The sequence below is a fragment of the Triticum urartu genome, chromosome 7A, assembly GCF_056163025.1.
Source record: "Triticum urartu cultivar PI428250 chromosome 7A, HENAU_Tu73, whole genome shotgun sequence".
Lineage (NCBI taxonomy): Eukaryota > Viridiplantae > Streptophyta > Magnoliopsida > Poales > Poaceae > Triticum > Triticum urartu.
In genome coordinates this window covers 243158146-243170169 of record NC_141879.1, presented here as the reverse complement: position 1 = coordinate 243170169, position 12024 = coordinate 243158146, and positions in this window count along the sequence as shown.

Sequence of the window (12024 nt, the reverse complement as noted above, 5' to 3'; positions counted from 1 at the left end):
CTAGATTGGTATGAGTTGTATGTTTTATTTTGGTGCTGTCCTATTATGCCCTCCGTGTCGCGCAAGCGTGAGGGATTCCCGCTGTAGGGTGTTGCAATACGTTCATGATTCGCTTATAGTGGGTTGCCTGAGTTGAAGGAAATATGCCCTAGAGGCAATAATAAAGTTGTTATTTATATTTCCTTATATCATGATAAATGTTTATTATTCATGCTAGAATTGTATTAACCGGAAACTTAGTGCATGTGTGAATACATAGACAAACAGAGTGTCACTAGTATGCCTCTACTTGACTAGCTCGTTGATCAAAGATGGTTAAGTTTCCTAGCCATAGACAAAGAGTTGTCATTTGATAAACGGGATCACATCATTAGAGAATGATGTGATTGACTTGACCCGTCCGTTAGCTTAGCACGATGATCGTTTAGTTTACTGCTATTGCTTTCTCCATAACTTATACATGTTCCTATGACTATGAGATCATGCAACTCGCGAATACTAGAGGAACACTTAGTGTGATATCAAACGTCACAACGTAACTGGGTGACTATAAAGATGCTCTACAGGTGTCTCTGATGGTGTTTGTTGAGTTGGCATAGATCAAGATTAGGATTTGTCACTCCGAGTATCGGAGAGGTATCTCTGGGCCCTCTCGGTAATGTACATCACTATAAGCCTTGCAAGCAATGTAACTAATGAGTTAGTTACAGGATGTAGCATTATGGAACGAGTAAAGAGACTTGCCAGTAACGAGATTGAACTAGGTATGATGATACCGATGATCGAATCTCGGGCAAGTAACATACCGATGACAAAGGGAACAACGTATGTTGTTGTGTGGTTTGACCGATGAAGATCTTCGTAGAATATGTAGGAACCAATATGAGCATCCAAGTTCCGCTATTGGTCATTGACCGGAGATGAGTCTCGGTCATGTCTACATAGTTCTCAAACCTATAGGGTCCGCACGCTTAACGTTCGGTGACGATCGGTATTATGAGTTTATGTGTTGATGTACCGAAGGTAGTTCGGAGTCCCGGATATGATCACGTACATGACGAGGAGTCTCGAAATGGTCGAGACGTAAAGATCGATATATTGGAAGCCTATGTTTGGACATCGGAATGGTTCCGGATGAGTTCGGGCATTTTCCGGAGTACCGGGAGGTTACCGGAACCCCCCGGGGAGTCAATAGGCCTTAATGGGCCACAATGGAAATGAGGAGGAGGCGGCCAAGGTGGCCCCCCCAAGCCCAATCCGAATTGGGAGGGGGGCGGCCCCCCTTTCCTTCTCTCCTTCTCCCCCTTCCTTCCCTTTCCTACTCCAACTAGGGAAGGGGGAATCCTACTCCCACCGGGAGTAGGACTCCCCCCTTGGGCGCGCCTATGAGGCTGGCCCTCTCCCCCTCCTCTACTCCTTTATATACGGGGGGAGGGGGCACCCCATAGACACACAAGTTGATCATTGATCTCTTAGCCGTGTGCGGTGCCCCCCTCCACCATAATCCACCTCGGTCATATCGTAGCGGTGCTTAGGCAAAGCCCTGTTCCGGTAGCATCATCATCACCGTCATCATGCCGTCGTGCTGACGAAGATCTCCCTCGACACTCAGCTGAATCTAGAGTTCGTGGGTGTCGGTGTCAAAACCGGCGGATCTCGGGTAGGGGGTCCCGAACTGTGTGTCTAAGGCGGATGGTAACAGGAGGCAGGGGACACGATGTTTTACCCAGGTTCGGGCCCTCTTGATGGAGGTAAAACCCTACGCCCTGCTTGATTAATATTGATAATATGGGTCGTACAAGAGTAGATCTACCACGAGATCAAAGAGGCTAAACCCTAGAAGCTAGCCTATGGTATGATTGTATGTATATTATCTACCGACTAGCCTGGCCTCGGTTTATATAATGCACCAGAGGCATAGGATAACAAGAGTCCTAGCCGAATACGCCGTAGGGGAGGAGTCCTTGTCTTGATCACCAAGTCTTGTGGAATCTTCCATGTATGCGGCAGCCGTCCGAACTGGCCCATGAGTATACGGCCATGGGGGTCCTCGGCCCAATCTAACAGATCGGGAGATGACGTGTTGAGTACCCCCTAGTCTAGGACACCGTCAGTAGCCCCCTGAACCGGTCTTCAAGTTAGGGACACTCCTCGATTCTTCCGAACTGTTCTTCATCTTTGGTTGTCGGTCTTGAAAACTGGTTCAACAAATCTTCTCATCTTCGATCTTGAGGATCGCTGAAATGCATTCGATGAGTTTATACATCGGGTATCCGAGGAGCCCCTTTAAGTTCCCGGCCTTTATCAATGCCTTGTTATCTTTATGCCACCCCTCGGGTTTGAAGTTGTTCCCGGGAGGCAGTGTCCTCTTGCGTCCGAGCTCCAACGTCGGACTGCATTCAAGGTATCTTTTGCAGACGAGCACCAACGCCGGACCGCTTCCGAGCTCCAACGCCGGAATGTATCCGAGCTCCAACGCCGGAATGTATCCGAGCTCCAACGCCGGACTATGTCCAAGCTCCAACGCCAGACTATCATAAATCACCTTGGTTCAAAAAAGTTGAAGGAGTTTAGCCGAGCTTAATGCCGGAAATGCCCTCTATGGAGCCAGCCACTAGCGCCCGAGCTTTATGCCGGACTGCTTCCGAGGTGGTGCACCACCCCGACTGTGGGCCTATTTTTTGTCAATATTTTTGGTTGGTGCAATTTATTCTCTGCCGAGATATATAGCCAGTAGCCCTCAAGGTGTGTATCGGTCTAAAACCCGAGATGCACCTGAAGGATGACGTAAGACCGCTGATCCCAGTAGCCGCTGAGACTCAGGTTGATTTGTAAAATCGTCCTGAGGATCAAGTCCTAGCTCGGCAGAATACTTCGGGACACAAAAAGCGGCGTGCTCAGTCCTCGAGACTCAGGTTGGGTGCGGCCGACCAACCTGAGGATCAAAATCTCCTCGGAAACTGTATTACACTTGAAATTTTCTGCATTGGACAGGCAATGTAGTAGCCCCCGAGACACTGGTCGAGTGGCAACACCAGATCAGGGGATCGATGTGCCCCTTTAATATTTGTAAATAATAAGCCCGAAGCCCAGTAGCCCCCGAGCCTTAATGCGGGCACGGGTGGCCGAATTAAGGATCGATATCCATAGTAAAATCACAAATTATGTGTAATGACTCTATGTATCCAAGTACTTTACGTCATAAATGCTCGGATCCGCATTTTACAAAACTTTGTTGACCGACCATCGGCTTCCACCTCCTCGGCCAATAGCCGAGGAGTGTTTGTCCTACTTTATAAAGCCTTTATGAGGGCAAGACAAACAAGGCAATCTGGCCCTACGGTTTTATAAACAAAGGTACACAGAGAGATATGTTATATTATTGTTTAACATAAGAAATTTCTTCCAAAGAAAATAGTCCCGCTATCGGTTCCTTTCTTTGGGTTGTCATGCTAAGCATGATCATGAAACCTCAGCTCTAATGTAAGAGCAAAATATCAAGGATTTAGTTTGGGAAGCCAGTTAATAGCCCCCGGTAGTGTTCGGCGACAGTCGAGGTCAAGCTGTAAACACTTCGGCCATTGTTATGAATGGCCCGTCATTTAACACCGTCATCGGATCACTAACCAGTTTACGCCTATTGTGACAGTCAGTTTTTGGCTTTCTCCACTGAGGTGCTTGACCATGCGAGCTGGAAGCACAATCACAGTGGTTCTCCCTTTGCATACCTACCCGAACAAAGCGGAACGTAGGAGGCAAGCACAGGAGCCGGGCAACCCAACTATTGACCGAAGACACAATTCGAAACCGATGCATATATAGCAATGTCCGAGAATGTTTTTGCCGAATCCCTAAAGGTGTCCGGCATTGCACTGCGAGACTAATGCTGGAAACACACAAATAGTTTAAAAGTGCCATAGGCTCGAAAAGCCAAAAAACTTATTTAAAAGTTTAATGTCCGAACTAGATCAAGTGTTCGGTGCCAATCCGAAAATTGGACTTAGAAAAAAGTGCTTCTGTCGTGCTTTAACATGATACATCATATCTCAAGACTTCAAGCGGGTCAGCCTACGGCTTCAACCTCCTATCCCGAGGGCGGAGTACTTCTCATTAGGTCAGTTTAGCAAACTAAACTCTAGCGGCTGTGAGAGAGAAATTAGGCTCCCCGGCTAGTGACCACACGCTCGTGTCAAAAAAGGAGTGATAAATAATAATAATAATAATAATAAAACTTTGCAACGACTAAGAAGAAGAACACTTATCATAAAACGGCTCATATAAATTTAAGAGCCCCCAAGTGACTTGGGCAAAAGAAATTTATGTATAATGAATGTATGTACCAAAGTACTTATATCATATCTGTGTTCGCCCGAACTTTATACGCGTCTTAACCGACCGTCGGCTTCTCCCTCTTCGGTCAAGGGCCGAAGAGTGTTCTGTACTCCAGCTGTCGAGAATATCGACGGTGTTTCCGATAAACAGGCAATCAGGCCATAAGGCTGTAACAGACAAAGCGCGCTCAGGGAACTTATGCTATATTAGTGACGAAGTATAAGAAGCATCTTCGAAGAAAATAGTACCCCCACCGATACCTTTCTTCGGTGGTCATTGTTACTATGAGACTTGTGCAATAGATTTTTTGTACTCATGAGTTCCGTTGTGTGCCGACCATGATTGAAAACAATAAGAGCGCTAGCTTTCGGCTTCACCCAGTCTGAGGTTAGAGCTCGGAGGACCTGGTCGTGACAATCACAGAGGTGCTCCCTTTACTCCCTAGCCGAACAATCGGGAACGTAGGGGTAAGCACAGGAGCCAGGCAACCCATCTTGCAAATCGCTTAAGTCAATATGGTGCGTATTGTGGCGTAATACACGAACAAGGAACGAAGCCGTACAAGTATAATCATATGCAAGAGGAAAAAGCTTCATGAAGGAAGCCCCCAAGTAAATGGGGTATTTGAATTTGCATGTCACAAACAAAGTTTTGACAAGGAGATTTTTTACAAGCAACTTTTTTCCAAAAAAGTATAATGCTTGGTCGAACCGAACACAAGTTAAAAATTAAAACTTTGACCATGAAAGCGACTTAGCTGATTAATGTGTTCGGCATTGATGACGCGGTCCGAGCTTGATGCGGGACAAGGTTCCATCCCCCAAGCCGGTCCCGAGGTGGCGGAGCGGAGAGCTCGACACGCCGAAGTGGTGACATAGCACGGTCAATGCAGGTCGGCAGAGTGATGCCGAAGTCCCCGGCATGGGGTAATGAAGTGTTGACGGAGCCGCCCGTCTAGCCGAGGTGGCGTGGTATGTCGATACGCCGAGTTGACGATACTGCCCAACCCGGATCATTTTCCTGTGCACAAAAAGTGATGCAAACTGGAGATAAAAAAAGTCATTGCATAATAAATAATTTCTGCAAAGTGAGTAATAAAAGAAATATGGCCTGGCGCCGAAGTCAATGTCAATGCAGGGCGTCGGCGTGATGCGGTAAAGGCGTGGCAAAGCCTGAATTGACAGGTCGGTCCGAGTTCCGGATGTGGCATTCGCCGGACGATGTATGGAGATTGACTGAACCACCATGCGACCGTCGTTAATGCGTCCACCATTTGATAGACCTATGTACATATGATGGACAATCCAGAGTAATAATTCCTTGGGAAAAATGAACCCAAACAAGCAAAAAATACTGGGATTAATAGCACCTGGTTTATTTGTTGTAGCTATCCGAAGGAAGGTGATTCCCAAAATTGGGACTCGATCCGCACACCCATTGCCTGATGGACGATAAAACGACGACATGGCGATGCTGGCAAAGGTTGGCTCGCCGCGGCAAAGCCCTCGGTCCAGCTAACGTGACGGAGCTGGTCGGCTAGTGACGCCGAAGTGTCCGGAGTAGGTTGATGAGGAGATGGCGAAGCCCCCGGTCCAACCGAGCTGAATGTGTGCAGATCGTGGAGGTGCCGTACCTTCGGTGCTAGGATCGGTCGGATCGTGAAGACGTTCGACTACATCAACCGCGTTTTCATAACGCTTCCGCTTACAATCTACGAGGGTGCGTGGACAACACTCTTCCCCTCTCATTGCTATGCATCACCATGATAGATCTTGCGTGTGCGTAGGAATTTTTTTGAAATTACCGCGTTACCCAACAGTGGCAACTGAGCCAGGTCTATGCGTAGATGTTATATGCACGAGTAGAACACAAAGGAGTTGTGGGCGTGGGTATATACATATTGCTTGCCATCACTAGTTGATTCTTGATTTAGCGGTATTGTTGGATGAAGTAGCCCAGACCGACATTACGCATATGCGAGACTGGTTCTACCGATGTGCTTCGCACACAGGTGGCTAGTGGGTGTCTATTTCTCCAGATTTAGTTGAATATGATTCAATGAACAGGGTTCTTTCTGAAGATAAAAAAGCAATCACTATACCGCATTGTGGTTTTTGATGCGTAGCTAAGAACGGTTCTTGCTCAGACCGTAGCAGCCACGTAAAACTTGCAACAACAAAGTAGAGGACGTCTAACTTGTTTTTGCAGGGCATGTTGTGATGTGATATGGTCAAGACATGATGCTAAATTTTATTGTATGAGATGATCATGTTTTGTAACAGAGTTATCGGCAACTGGCAGGAGCCATATGGTTGTCGCTTTATTGTATGAAATGCAATCGCCGTGTAATTGCTTTACTTTATCACTAAGCGGTAGCAATAGTCATAGTAGCAATAGTTGGCGAGACGACAACGATGCTTCGATGGAGATCAAGGTGTCAAGCCGGTGACGATGGTGATTATGACGGTGCTTTTGGAGATGGAGATCAAAGGCACAAGATGATGATGGCCATATCATATCACTTATATTGATTGCATGTGATAGTTATCCTTTATGCTGTTGGAAATATGCCCTAGAGGCAATAATAAAATGGTTATTATTATATTTACTTGTTCATGATAATTGTCTATTGTTCATGCTATAATTGTGTTATCCAGAAATCGTAATACATGTGTGAATACATAGACCACAACATGTCCCTAGTAAGCCTCTAGTTGACTAGCTCGTTCATCAATAGATGATTACGGTTTCCTGACCATGGACATTGGATGTCATTGATAACGGGATCACATCATTAGGAGAATGATGTGATGGACAAGACCCAATCCTAAGCATAGCGCAAGATCGTGTAGTTCGTCTGCTAAAGCTTTTCTTATGTCAAGTATCTTTTCCTTAGACCATGAGATTGTGCAACTCCCGGATACTGTAGGAATAATTTGGGTGTGCCAAACGTCACAACATAACTGGGTGACTATAAAGGTGCACTATGGGTATCTCCGAAAGTATCTGTTGGGTTGGCATGAATCGAGACTGGGATTTGTCGCTCCGTATGACGGAGAGGTATCTCTGGGCCCACTCGGTAAGACATCATCGTAATGAGCTCAATGTGACAAAGGGTTGGTCACGGGATGATGTGTTACGGAACGAGTAAAGTGACTTGCCGTTAACGAGATTGAACGAGGTATTGGGATACCGACGATCGAATCTCATGCAAGTAACGTACTGATTGACAAAGGGAATTGAATACTGGATTGATTGAATCCTCGACATCGTGGTTCATCCGATGAGATCATCATGAACATGTGGGATCCAACATGGGTATCCAGATCCCGATGTTGGTTATTGGCCGGAGAGTTGTCTCGGTCATGTCTGTATGGTTCCCGAACCCGTAGGGTCTACACACTTAAGGTTCGGTGACGCTAGGGTTGTAGAGATATTAGTATGCGGTAACTCGAAAGTAGTTCAGAGTCCCGGATGAGATCCCGGACATCATGAGGAGTTCCAGAATGCTCCGGAGGTAAAGATTTATATATATGAAGTCCAGTTTCGGCCACAGGGAAAGTTTCGGGGGTCACCGGTATTGTACCGGGACCACCGGAAGGGTTCCGGGGGTCCACCGGGTGGGACCACCTATCCCGGAGGGCCCCATGGGCTGAAGTGGGAAGGGAACCAGCCCCTGGTGGGCAGGTGCGCCCCCCTTGGTCCTCCCTTGCGCCTAGGGTTGGAAACCCTAAGGGGGTGGGGGCGCCTCCACCTGGCTTGGGGGCCAAGCCACCCCCTAGGCCGCCGCCCCCCCATTAGATGGGATTTCTAGGGGCCGGTGCCCCCAGGCCCCCTATATATAGTGCAGGGGAGGGAGGGCAGCCGCACCCAAGTCCCTGGCGCCTCCCTCCCTCCCGTGACACCTCTTCCTCCCTGCTTGCACTTGGCGAAGCCCTGCCGGGATCCCGCTACTTCCACCACCACGCCATCGTGTTGTTGGATCTCCATCAACCTCTCCTTCCCTTGCTGGATCAAGAAGGAGGAGACGTCTCTCCCAACCGTACGTGTGTTGAACGCGGAGGTGCCGTCCGTTCGGCACTCGGTCATCGGTGATTTGGATCACGGCGAGTACGACTCCATCAACCCCATTCTCTTGAACGCTTCCGCTCGCGATCTACAAGGGTATGTAGATGCACTCCCCTCTCCCTCGTTGCTAGATGACTCCATAGATTGATCTTGGTGATGCATAGAAAATTTTAAAATTCTGCTACGTTCCCCAACATATGCATCTTATTTTGCTTAGTTCGGCGGTAGCATTATAAGATGATCTCTCACTAAATTTCAAGGTATAAGTGTTCTCCCTGAGTATGCACCGTTGCTACAGTTCGTCATGCCAAGACACCATGTGATAATCGGGTGTGATAAGCTCTACATTCACATACAATGGGTGCAAGCCAGTTTTGCACACCCAGAATATTCGGGTTAAACTTGACGAGCCTAGCATATGCAGATATGGCCTCGGAACACTGAGACCGAAAGGTCGAGCGTGATTCATATAGTAGATATGATCAACATAGTGATGTTCACCATTGAAAACTACTCCATCTCACGTGATGATCGGACATGGTTTAGTCGATATGGATCACGTGATCACTTAGATGATTAGAGAGATGTCTATCTAAGTGGGAGTTCTTAAGTAATTTGATTAATTGAACTTTAATTTATCATGAACTTAGTACCTGATAGTATTTTGCATGTCTATGTTGTTGTAGATAGATGGCCTGTGATGTTGTTCCATTGAATTTTAATGCGTTCCTAGAGAAAGCTAAGTTGAAAGATGATGGTAGCAACTACACGGACTGGGTCCGTAACTTGAGGATTATCCTCATTGCTGCACAGAAGAATTACATCCTGGAAGCACCGCTAGGTGACAAACCCACTGCAGGAGCAACGCCAGATGTTATGAACACCTGGCAGAGCAAAGCTGATAACTACTCGATAGTTCAGTGTGCCATGCTTTACGGCTTAGAACTGGGACTTCAACGACGTTTTGAACGTCATGGAGCATATGAGATGTTTTGAAGTTAATATTTCAAGCAAATGCCCGGATTGAGAGATATGAAGTCTCCAATAAGTTCTACAGCTGCAAAATGGAGGAGAATAGTTCTGTCAGTGAACATATATTCAGAATGTCTGGGTACCACAACCACTTGACTCAACTGGGAGTTAATCTTCCTGATGATAGTGTCATTGACAAAGTTCTTCAATCACTGCCACCAAGCTACACGAGCTTCGTGATGAACTATAATATGTAAGGGATGGATAAGACTATTCCCGAGCTCTTCGCAATACTAAAGGCTGCGGAGGTAGAAATCAAGAAGGAGCATCAAGTGTTTACGGTCAACAAGACCACTAGTTTCAAGAAAAAGGGTAAAAGGAAGAAGGGGAACTTCAAGAAGAACAACAAGCCGGTTGCTGCTCAAGTGAAGAAACCCAAGTCTGGACCTAAGCCTGAAACTGAGTGCTTCTACTGCAAAGGGACTGGTCACTGGAAGCGGAACTGCCCCAAGTATTTGGTGGAGAAGAAGGATGGCAAAGTGAAAGGTATATTTGATATACATGTTATTGATGTGTACCTTACTGATGCTTGCAGTAGTGCCTGGGTATTTGATACTGGTTCAGTCACTAACATTTGCAACTCGAAACATGGGCTATGGATTAAGCGAAGATTGACTAAGGACGAGGTGATGATGCGCGTGGGAAATGGTTCCAAAGTCGATGTGATCGTCGTCGGCACGCTACCTCTACATCTACCTTCGGTATTAGTTTTAGACCTAAATAATTGTTATTTGGTGCCAGCGTTGAGCATGAACATTATATCTGGATCTTGTTTAATGCGAGACGGTTATTCATCTAAATCAGAGAATAATGGTTGTTCTATTTATATGAGTAATATCTTTTATGGTCATGCACCCTTGATGAGTGGTCTATTTTAACTAAATCTTGATAGTAGTGATACACATGTTCATAGTATTGAAGCCAAAAGATGCAGAGTTGATAATGATAGTGCAACTTATTTGTGGCACTGCCGTTTGGGTCATATTGGTGTAAAGCACATGAAGAAACTCCACTCTGATGGACTTCTGGAATCACTTGATTATGAATCACTTGGTACTTGAGAACCATGCCTAATGCGCAAGATGACTAAAACTCCGTTCCCCGAAATAATGGAGCGAGCAACAGAGTTATTGGAAATCATACATACTGATGTATGTGGACCAATGAACATTGAGGCTCGCGGCGGATATCGTTATTTTCTCACCTTCACATATAATTAAAGCAGATGTGGGTATATCTACTTAATGAAACATAAGTCTGAAACATTTGAAAAGTTCAAAGAATTTCATAGTGAAGTGGGAAATCATCGCAATAAGAAAATAAAGTTTCTATGATCCGATCGTGGAGGAGAGTATTTGAGTTACGAGTTTGGTCTCATTTGAAACAATGCGGAACAGTTTCGCAACTCATGCCACCCGGAACACCACAACGTAATGGTGTGTCCGAACGTCATAATCATACTTTACTAGATATGGTGCGATCTATGATGTCTCTTACCGATTTAACACTATCGTTTTGGGGTTAAGCTTTAGAGACGGCTACATTCACGTTAAATAGGGCACCATCTAAATCCGTTGAGACGACACCTTATGAACTGTGGTTTGGCAAGAAACCCAAGTTGTCATTTCTTAAAGTTTCGGGCTGCGATGCTTATGTGAAAAAGCTTCAACCTGATAAGCTCGAACCCAAATCGGAGAAATGTGTCTTCATAGGATACCCAAAGGAGACTGTTGGGTACACCTTCTATCACAGATCCGAAGGCAAGATATTCGTTGCTAAGAATGGATCCTTCCTAGAGAAGGAGTTTCTCTCGAAAGAAGTGAGTGGGAGGAAAGTCGAACTGGATGAGGTAATTGTACCTGCTCCCTTATTGGAAAGTAGATCATCACTAAAATCAATTCCAGTGATTCCTACACCAGTAAGTGAGGAAGCTAATGATGATGATCATGAAACTTCTGATCAAGTTACTACCGAACCTCGTAGGTCAACCAAAGTAAGATCCGCACCAGAGTGGTACGGTAATCCTGTTCTGGAGGTCATGTTACTTGACCATGACGAACCTACGAACTATGAGGAAGCGATGATGAGCCCAGATTCCGCAAAATGGCTTGAGGCCATGAAATCTGAGATGGGATCCATGTATGGAAACAAAGTGTGGACTTTGGTTGACTTGCCCGATGATCGGCATGCCATAGAGAATAAATGGATCTTCAAGAAGAAGACTGACGCTGACGGTAATGTTACTGTCTACAAAGCTCGACTTGTTGCAAAAGGTTTCCGACAAGTTCAAGGAGTTGACTACAATGAGACCTTCTCACCCGTAGCGATGCTTAAGTCCGTCCAAATCATGTTAGCAATGTTGAGGAACGTAGTAATTTCAAAAAATTTCCTACACACACGCAAGATCATGGTGATGCATAGCAATGAGAGGGAAGAGTGTTGTCCACGTACCCTCGTAGACCGAAAGTGGAAGTGTTAGCACAACGAGGTTGATGTAGTCGTACGTCTTCATGGCCCGACCGATCAAGCACCGAAACTACGGCACCTCCGAGTTCTAGCACACCTTCAGCTCGATGACGATCCCCGGACTCC